The sequence below is a fragment of the Meleagris gallopavo genome, chromosome Z (genome assembly GCF_905368555.1).
Source record: "Meleagris gallopavo chromosome Z, MGAL_WU_HG_1.1, whole genome shotgun sequence".
In the NCBI taxonomy this organism is placed as follows: Eukaryota; Metazoa; Chordata; class Aves; order Galliformes; family Phasianidae; genus Meleagris; species Meleagris gallopavo.
Window position 1 is genome coordinate 5510146 of NC_139435.1, and position 10214 is coordinate 5520359.

Here is a 10214-nt window from a genome sequence, read left to right on the forward strand (position 1 = left end):
GCTTTACTGAAGTCTAGGTAGACTACATCAACAGCCTTTCCCTCATCTATCAGATGGGTCACTAGATCATAGAAGGAGAACAGGTTGGTCAAGCAAGACCTGCCCTTTATGAACCTATGCTAGTTAGGCTTGATCCCCTGGTTGTCCGGCAATGCCATGTGATCTCCCTCAAGACAGTCTGCTCCATAAGAACTGGCTGGGGCGGTACGGCAGGCTGATGTCAGGGCGGGGCTGGCACTGCCCGCCAGTGGGATGAGGCTGCAATGGGAGCAGGGCAGATTAGGCAACAATGGCATTTGTGAAAAGTGGCTGGCTGCTCCAGCAAAGCACTATCTTGAGACTTTGGAAGAAGAACTGTTTTGACCTGTGGTCTAATGGCTGTTTAATATTCTATAACAATTCTATGACAGAATTGCCATGATATAGAAGATAAAATCCACATGAGAATCTATTGCATCAACCTCAGAGTGGGGAATGAATATTGAGATTTCCAGCCTCCGGAAGGAAAGCAGAGAGACTGTTCACTGCAGATTGTTTGTTGGGATGGTAAGATCATCAACCTCTGTGCAGAAAGTGCAGATGACTGTTTGGCATAAAACACTGCTCTTCAGGATGCCAGAACAAACATAAGCTACGTGATATCTGATGTATGATGAGACAGCAATTTCCTCAACCTCTCCTCCTCATACAGCTTATGCTACACCATCACCTGAAATCTATGGTTATGGCTATGGTCAGTACAATGTTGCATATCCCACCATGGGTCCTCAGGTCTTCTATGCCCCACTGGACAATCCTATGATGTTCCCTACCTGTATCCGTACCACAGACCATATGACCAACCCCCTGCAAACCATGTCATCATTTGAGAGCGTTACTGCAAGAGTGAAGGAGATCTTGCACTGGACATGCTTGCTGAAGCAGTGACTAGAATGGCTCTGGGATTGTTATTCTGGGTCTTCTAGACTACTCATTCCTTATCTTTGTAGTTCCAAATCCTCATCATCAGTTAAGACTAATTCAATAGCTTGTTTCTTTCAAGACTTAGGTGAAATATTTGTTTGCCACCATTCTGTAGCAGGATGAAGAAAATGTGGAGAGAATGTTTATTGGAATTATTTAAGAAAAGCCAGCCAGGGGTAACTAAAAGCTTCCACAGTATTTGTAGCACAGGTTACACCGTATAACAGGAATATCATAATAAAATCATAAAATCATTAAAGTTGGAAAAGACTACTGAGATCATCTAGTACAACTATCTACCAATATTGCCCATTAATAACTGCCTATGAATTTGTTCTGTTTTGTTGTTGGTGGTGGTGGTGGTTTCTTTTGTTTGTTTTTTTTTTTTGTTTGTTTGTTTGTTTTAATATACATTGTTTCAGTATTTGTTCTGTGTGTGGGGGGGTTTTTTGGTCTTGCTTTTTAAGTCATAAAGCATTATTATTGGCTTGCTTTCATATATAAGTTTCCAGTTTGTAGATAACCTAAGTTCAAGTTTTCCCTACTGTGTATAAACAGAATCATTCAATAGGCTGCATTGGAAGGAACCTTAAAACACATCCCAATTTGACTGCCCCGGGCTGGTGGCCACTCACCAGATCACACTGCCCAGGGCTCTATTCAACCTGGATGAATGCCTCTAGGGATGGGGAACCCACCTTGGCAGTCAGTGGCAGCAAGTAAAGTTTCATTTTTGCACGTTAAAGATTTAATGTCAAGTATTACTGTACAATTTAATAGCAAGTATTATTGTAATATGAAGATTAAGTAGTTATATCTGAATGAAAACAAAAATTAACTTTAAAGAAATTTTCCTGCCTACTCCACTACCTCTACTCTACAAAGAGTGAAGTGTGATGCATTTGTGAACGTACAGAATTATGATCTCTTTGCCATAACCATGAATGACAGAGGCAATATGTGCATGTACAGCATGTCTGACACATCTAGAATGTGTTTGATTTATTGTATATTCTTTCATACTTTTCTCTGTAATTTTTCCATTATTCAGATCAAGTCTAAATGTACCTTTATGATGTATACTTATGTATTTTAGAACAACCATTAAGTATGGCTCTAAATAGAAAATGCTAGAATTCCATCCCATGTATAATCTAGGAATTAAGATCTAGTCAAAATTTTCCCTCTGGTTTAAAATGATAACATTCCATGTGGGAAAAATATAATTTATTCCTTTCATATTATCTGTATTGATTGTATTTAAATAGGAAAGAAATGAAATTTTAACAGCAACTACATATTGATATTAGCATCAAAGAGAATATACACAATGACGCTGTGTAGTTTATGTTTAAGGATTGTAAGTCATAGATACAGAAATACAAATGCATAAGGCACATACTATTGTAACACCACCAAACACCACCAAACACCATACCATTGTAACAAATCTAAAATATTTCCACTCATGAGAAGTTTATGCGTTTTATGGCCTGAAAAGTACTTGTCTGATCTCTTTGTAATGGAGGGTAGCCTCTGCATATCACAAGGTATAGATTTTACACAGTGATATCTGTTACTTATAATTCTTCATCTGAAGTAGATTATACACTTCATGTACCAGTAGAGCTAAGTTACCAGTTAGAGCAAAGAAATATACTGCACTATTTAGATAGCAATGTTTTGTCTAGTGGGGCACCAAAAAAAAATAACTTTGGAAAAAGTGGCATAGCAGAGAGAGAGGGCTGTGTTCACGCACAGATCAAATAATATCTAATAAAAAGGCAAAACAGTAAGAGAGTAACAGAGCCATCAGAATGTTATTTTACAAGCATGATAATGCTACATTAATTGATTGTGTGTGCTTGTGTGATAAGTGCTGCTATTTGTGTGGTTTAGCTATAAAAGAGAATTGAGAAAGAAATTTTATAATTGCTTAAAAGTCAGCACTTCTCACACAATGGGATGTTCAGGCTCTGTGTTAGGTGAACAGTTTCTCTTCTAGAGGCACTGGAAGAGAGGTAGGAGTCAAATAGTGTATGACCCTTGATTCCACCTAATATTAAACATGAGAGCTTACTGTACCCTGTACTATATCTGTTCCCCTTTTTTTGAGCAGCAGTACTAGAGGAATTCTAACAGAGATGGAGAATTGAATTTTGTTTGATCTTCCCAGTACATAAAGTAGATTAAAGCCTAATTATGAATTTCACTGACCAGAAACATCTAGGCAGCTTAAAAGACAAAATCTCAATTTGAAATAAATGGGAGCCTAGTTCCTTCATATTTCACCTTTGAACAATAGGTCTTAGCTTTGGACAGCTCCATCCATCTGATTAGACAGTGAGATATTACGACTCCATATTTTTAAGTATTATTTTAAAAAATGAGTGAAGTTGTGCACAACTTTCGCCCAGTTCCTTAGTGATAATTTGTAGTCCTTCACCTTTAATTTAGTTTATATTTAAGTACAAATTCCTTTTTTTTTTTTTTTTTTTAGTTTTTAAATTCTATGGTTAAGAATGTTAACTCTGATAAGATCCAAAAGGTCACTTACTTGGAGAGCTTTGTTAGATCTATTTTTTTTTTTTTAATTTTAGGTGAGAAAAATGTTCTTTTTGTACTTATCTACATTAAATATTTCTGCTTTTGTTTGTTTCTTTGTTTGTTTGCTTGGATTTTTTTGTTTTGGTTTTGGTTTTGGTTTTGGTTTTGATTTTTTGAATTTTGAATTACTCTAATATTATTATTTTTTTTTTACTTTTCAGAGTATAGCTTCAAAGAAATTTGGAGGAGTAATAAAGCCTTAATACTTTGCATAACTAGATTTCATTTGTTATGAACTTTCCTGTCTGCGGTCATTTTGTTGTGTGGTGCTGTGAAATTCTACATCAGAAAGTAGATTCTTTTTCTTTTGAACCATTATTGAAGCCATATTATGAAGTTATATAAAAGAGCCATATCACTGATAGACCTGGCCTTTCTTAAATCTTTAAGAATTCTTCAAGGACTTGTTTTACTCACTGAGCAGGAGAACTGTTGTATTTGATATCTAAGCATCATTGCCTGAAGCTAAGGAAAAAATAAAAAAAATAAAAAATAGTAGCAATTCTGATTCCGCAGGTTTGGAAAAACTTCAGAGACACTCATAGGTCAGAATCAATAATCTGTGATTTATTTTCCTATCATACATCATAAATTAATAATAGCTAACATGAATATCTGGATCAATCTGCCCCTAAAACTTCTGTATCTAGTCTAAACCAGTAGTCTACTCTTCCTTATTAAACGCTGAAAAGTAATCAACTCAAAAGAAGGTATCTTTTTGGCACTGATTTTACCTTTCCTTAACTGTCTCTCTTGTTTTATAACCAAAGTTAGATTACCTAAGACTCATCTAGCTTTTTTTCTTATTTAGTATTAGGTAACAAGCATTCCACCTTAACAATAAATAATAATAATAATAATAACAACAGCAACAACAACAACAATAGTAATAATAATAATAAAATATAACAAAAAATAAAATAACACTTTTCATGTAAGATAATCCTGTAGTGATCTAGACACTTTAAAAAAAAAAAAAAAATCCGGTTTAGTTACAGCTTTTTACGAAAATCTTAGAAGATAATAAAATGCACAATTTAAAGGTGAGTAAGATGAGTGAGAATGCTTTTAACAGATATAATTGCATAAGGTTACAAATTAAAAAAAAAAATTCTTAAAAATATAGAAATCTAAAAGTTACCCTCAGACCTGTATTTATCAACGATCCATAGGCCTGTCAAAGCATAACTTATCAGTATGTTGAGAATTTCTGAGATGTAATATATAATTCCCACGGACATAACTACGGATCTCAGTTATTCTCCTTCCTTTAACCTTTTCCTAGATTTTTTGTGATTGTTTTAGTAATAATGAAAAAAAAAAAAAAAAAAAGGATGCATAGAAAGTCTATGGCTTTGCTTAGGCATTCTGACAAGTGTTCATAGAGGTATTTTTGGCCTCACTTCTCTTTAATACTGAGCAGACCATGTAGAAAAGGAGAAATCTCTACCTTTTCCATTTGTTCACATGATCAACATGGAAAAAATTATTTTAGCCTGACTTTCAGGAGGACATTATATCTTCTTTTCTAAATCTGAAGTTCTTGTACACAGTACATGGATACGCCTAATAAAAGCAGATTACTGCCAATATTCAGTCATAATTTAGGGTATATGAAACCATATTTTGCTTTAGCACAAAAAATGCACAAAAGCTTTATGCTCATCAGTTCCCTGCCTACTCCTAGCTGTGAGGTACACCCATTTTAGTCTCAACTTGGAGATGAAACCAACTCTTCCTCTTTCTGAAAAATAAAATGTAAGAAACATATAGGTCTCCCAAATCACTATTAAGATTCTTCAGGCATGTTATAATGTAGGTTAGAAAATAATAATAGTAATTAAAAAACAAACAAGCTGTATAGGGTGTTGGAGGAGTGAATGTCTAAGCCAAAAGTATATATGCCTGAGAAATTATAAGACGGTAGCATTTTTTCTAAAGACCTGTGGGATATGCTATCATGTTTTGAAGTAATTATGAATGCATCTTTAATTCCTGAACACTATTCTTAATCTGTGACGATAGCTAGTCATCTAGTATCGATCTATTCTCTGTTGTCATTTGAGAGACATATGAGCTCCATAGAAACTGATTTGTTCCACTCTTAAGATAGATGTTTATTACAGGTAGAAGCAATTTCCCTGTAAAGAGGCCAAATGTCTTTTGATTTGTCTTGTAATCTTATATGAATAGCCAGGTAGTAAGAGTATGATTAGGGGTCTAGGCACAGATGTCAGATAGTAGTGTAGACTTGCAATATCTCAGATACGTGGAAAAGAATTCTAGGAGGCAGGAAATATGATAGTACCTAGACAGCAACTAGAAGTAAGACAAAGGATTTTGAGCTGTCTGAACACCTTTACTTACTTATTTAAGAAGCAAACAAACAAACGAACTCTTAAGTAAGGAAACCATATGACTCTAAGGGAAAAATCTATGAAGTCTGCTCTAAGGTGAATTCTTCATGAGGTTTGAACACTTTGATCACCAGAAGTCCCTTTCAACAGCCTGTGAATCTTGGTTAATTGAATACTGTTGTGAAGTTCAGATGCATCTTCTGACTTTAAACTGTTACATTTTGGTGCTTACTTGAAATGCATGTTTAAGCTTCCTTTATACTCAACTATAATCCAGTTAACAAAATTAACTGAGTCTGAAGAAGCACTCATCTGTCTGATCATGAGTATGTTTGAGTTGCAGAGCATCCATAGAGAAATTAAAATGGTCAAATCTACATGATTACTGTACTGAGCTAAACTACACATTTCACTTTTTGGGGGAAAATATCACAATGCTTCCTATTAAGCATTCCAAAACAAAACAAAGAACAAACAAACAAACAAACAAAAAGTTTGGAACTCAAAAAGGTAATTTTCATTACTCTAAAAATTCAAAAGAAGAGAAATGGTGACTGTTCCATTTTGAAAACACTTTAAACTCTTTAGTAATAAGATTTTTTCTTGTTTTCAATCATTAAGGAAGAATCCTGTTTAAATTAATATATCTGTGATAAAAATAACGGATCTAAAAATTATGAATACAGAAAAGCTCAGTTTAGCTTTCCAAAATTTCCATGAAGCATAGAAAAACAACTTCTTTTCTTTTTTTTTGTTAGGGAAATAACAATTGGTTACTGAAAAGTAGAAAAAAAGTATCACATACCAAGTTGCAATTTATTCCAAAGATATTCCTCTAACAACTTTCCATTAAATTAATTTTCTTTGAGCCATATTTTTAAGCATTGTTAATTAGTTTTCGAATTCATTAAAAGCAATGAGGATATACCCGGTGCTAAAAATATCAGTAAAATCCACTTCTCTCTTTGCTTGGGACTTGACTTTCTCTTTAATGCTGAAAAATATTTCTATTTGAAAATTGAATTATAAGGCAAACATATCTTAAAACAATTATCAAATTGCTTCCAGATATATATTTAAAAAAATACTGTCACAGAATCACAGAATTGTAAGGGCTGGAAGGGATTTACAGAGATCATTAAGTCCAGCCGCCCCAGCAAATCAGGCCCTCTACAGCAGGCTACACAGGTAGGTGTCCCGGCAGGTCCTGAATACTTCCAGAGAAGGAGAATTCACAACCTCCCTGGGCAGCCTGTTCTAGTGCTCCATCACCCTTACTGTGAAGAAATTCTTTTCATATTGGTGTCAGACTTCCTATGCTGCGGTCTATAGCTATTTCCCCTTGTCCTGTCCCCACAGAACATTGAAAAGAAGTTGGCCTTATCCCTTTGACTACTACACTTAAGGTACTTATTAATCAAATATTAATCAAAGAATCTTCTTTTCTCAAGCCTGAACAGACCCATATCACTCAGCCTTTCCTCTTAGGGGAGATGCTCCAGGCCCTTTATCATCATTGTGACCCTCTGCTGGAATCTTTCCAGGAAATCCTTGTCTTTTTTGTACAGGGGAGCCTGTACTGGATACATACCCCAGGTGAGGCCTTACCAGGGCAGAGTAGAGGGGGAGGATCACTCCCTTGACCTGCTGGCCACTCTCCTTTTAATGCAGCCCAGGATCCCATTGACCCTCTTGGCAACCAGTGAACACTGCTGACCCATCATCAGCCTGTCATTCACCACGACCTCTAGCTCCTTTCCAGAAGGTCATTCCCCAACCTGTACTGGTGTGTGTGGTTATTCCTCCCTAGGTGCAAGACTCTACACTTGCTTTTCTTAAACCTCATCTGGTTTCTTGCTGCACAGCTCTCCAGTCTGTCCAGATCTTGCTGAATGGCAGCACTCCTCCCAGCTTTGTATTATTGGAGTACTTACTAAGAGTAGACACTACATCTTTATCCAGGTTGTCAATAAAAATATTTAACAAGTCCAGACACAACACTGACCCCTGGGAAACATTGCTAGTCAAGGTCTCCAACCAGTCTCTGCATCACCAGTCACAACCCTCTGAGGGTTGACTTGAACAGTCAGCCAGTTCTCAATCCCCTCACTTCCACTCATCTATCCCACAATTTCTCAGCATCAATATCCAGATGTTGTGAGAGACAGTATCAAAAGCCTTGCTGAAGTCAAGGTAGATGACATCTACTGCTCTCCTCCCATCTACTGAGCTGGTGATGCCATCATAGAAGGCTACGAGGTTGGCCAAGCATGATTTTCCTTGCTGAATCCATGCTGACTATTCCTGATGGCCTTCTTCTCTTCCAATTGCTTGAAGATGGCTTCAAGAACAAACTGTTCCATCACCTTTCCATGGACAGAGGTGAGACTAACTGGCCTGTAGTTTTCCAGACCCTTCTTCTTGCCCTTTTTGAAGACCAAAGAGAGATTGGCTATCCCCTAGTCTTCAGGCACCACTCCTTTTCTCTGAGTCTTGTCAAAGATGATATAGAGTGGTTCAGTAATCACCTCTGCCAGCTCCCTCAGCACGTGTAGATGCATCCCATCAGGGCCCATGAATTTGTGCACACTGATCCTACCCAGATGCTCCTGGACGCAACCTCCAGTGCATCCTCAACCTCTTCCTCAACCAGTGGGAAGTTCTCAGACTCTTTCTTTTCCCTCTAGAGTCCAGGAGTCCAGAGAGTGAGTCTTTGAAGAGAAGATCGAAGTAAAGAAGGAGTTCAGCATTTCCACCTTCTCAGCATCTCCCGTTATCAGGGCACCTCCTTCGTTTAGTGGGGGACCACATTATTCCTAGACTTTCTTTTAGTGTTAACATAAAAAACATCTTTCGTATTATCCTTTTTCTCCTTCGCCAGTTTTGGCTCCAGGTGAGCTTTAGCCTTCCTTGTCACTTCCTTGCAGGCCCTGACGACACTCCTATATTCTTTCCAAGAGCATAGGCCCTTTTTCCACATTTCATAAGCCTTCTTCTTCCCTTTGATCTTATCCACAAGCTCCCTGCTCATCCATACAGGTCTCCTGCCTCCCTTTCCCAATTTTCTACTCTGGATGCACCAGTCTTGAGCTTGGAAGAAGTGCTATTTAGATGTTGCCCAGCTTTCCTGGGCCCCCTTACCTTTACACCTTCTAGCCCATGAGATACCTCCAAGTACGTGCAGGAAAAGCTCAAAGTTGGCTCTCTGAAAATCCAGAATAGCAATCCTATTTTTTGCTTTACTTTTTCCACACAAAGTCATGAACTCCACCATCTCATGATTGCTACCTCCCAAGCTGCCCCTAACCTTCACATCCCTAGCATGCCTATCCCTGCTGGAAAAAACAAAGTCCAGAAGGACCCCCCTACTTTGTTGGCCTCTCACACCATTGTCAGAAAATTATCTTCAGTGCACTGTGGGAACTGTCTGAATGATATCTGGATGATTATGATGATCTGTTGCTGTCATGATGTACATTTTGAAATATTCATGTGAAAATTGAAATTACAAAGAAAATGAGAAATATGAATGTGAAGCCTTAAAAGGACTGATAAATTCTCCTTTTTTTAAGCATATTTTTACAGATTATTATTATATAAATATTACAATTGTCCAATGTTTTTGTTTCTTTAGAATAGCCTTGTGGATTTTTCATAAGTAAACACTCATAATGTATGCATGTTGGTATTGTTATTAGTCCTTTCATTTTCCTGTGGATTGTATGCTGAATGTACTTGTGTAAGTGGGAAGGATTTTATACTGACTATGACAAGTATAAGAACTTCAAGTGGCTCAGCTGCCATTATAGTTATTCCAATCTCATCCAGTTTGAAAAGAAATGTAACTGTGGTTTTGAAGTTTTGATATAACAGAAACAAAATAGAAGGGACATCTGAAAATTGTGATTGAAGAAATACAAGGAGACATAAATTTCAATATAAAGATTTACTGTTATCTGTTGTAATCCCATTGCTGGAGGGAATTCATGGCAAATATGGGCAAGATAAAGTGATGGTTGGTGTGATGCAAGGTAATGGTGAAGGTTGGAAATAATAACCAGAAAGATGAGAATTTTGTCTATGGATCATGGTGCTTCTAGAAGATTTTGTTCCTTAGCTTACATAAAGGTTTCAAAAACTTTACAGTGCTCCTTTAAAATACAAACACCATTTTGAACAGGAAAAAAAAGAAAAAAAAGAAAAAAAAAAGAAAAAAAAAGATGCATGAATATATTCTGAGATGTTGCTTTACGAAAATAATTTGGGTAAATTTGGTCAGGAAAACAA

General features: G+C 36.6%; 1 pseudogene; it reads left to right on the forward strand.

The window, feature by feature from the left end:
* Positions 1 to 289: 289 nt before the first annotated feature.
* On the forward strand, positions 290 to 965 carry LOC104914338 (pleckstrin homology domain-containing family B member 2 pseudogene; annotated as a pseudogene).
* Positions 966 to 10214: the final 9249 nt, after the last annotated feature.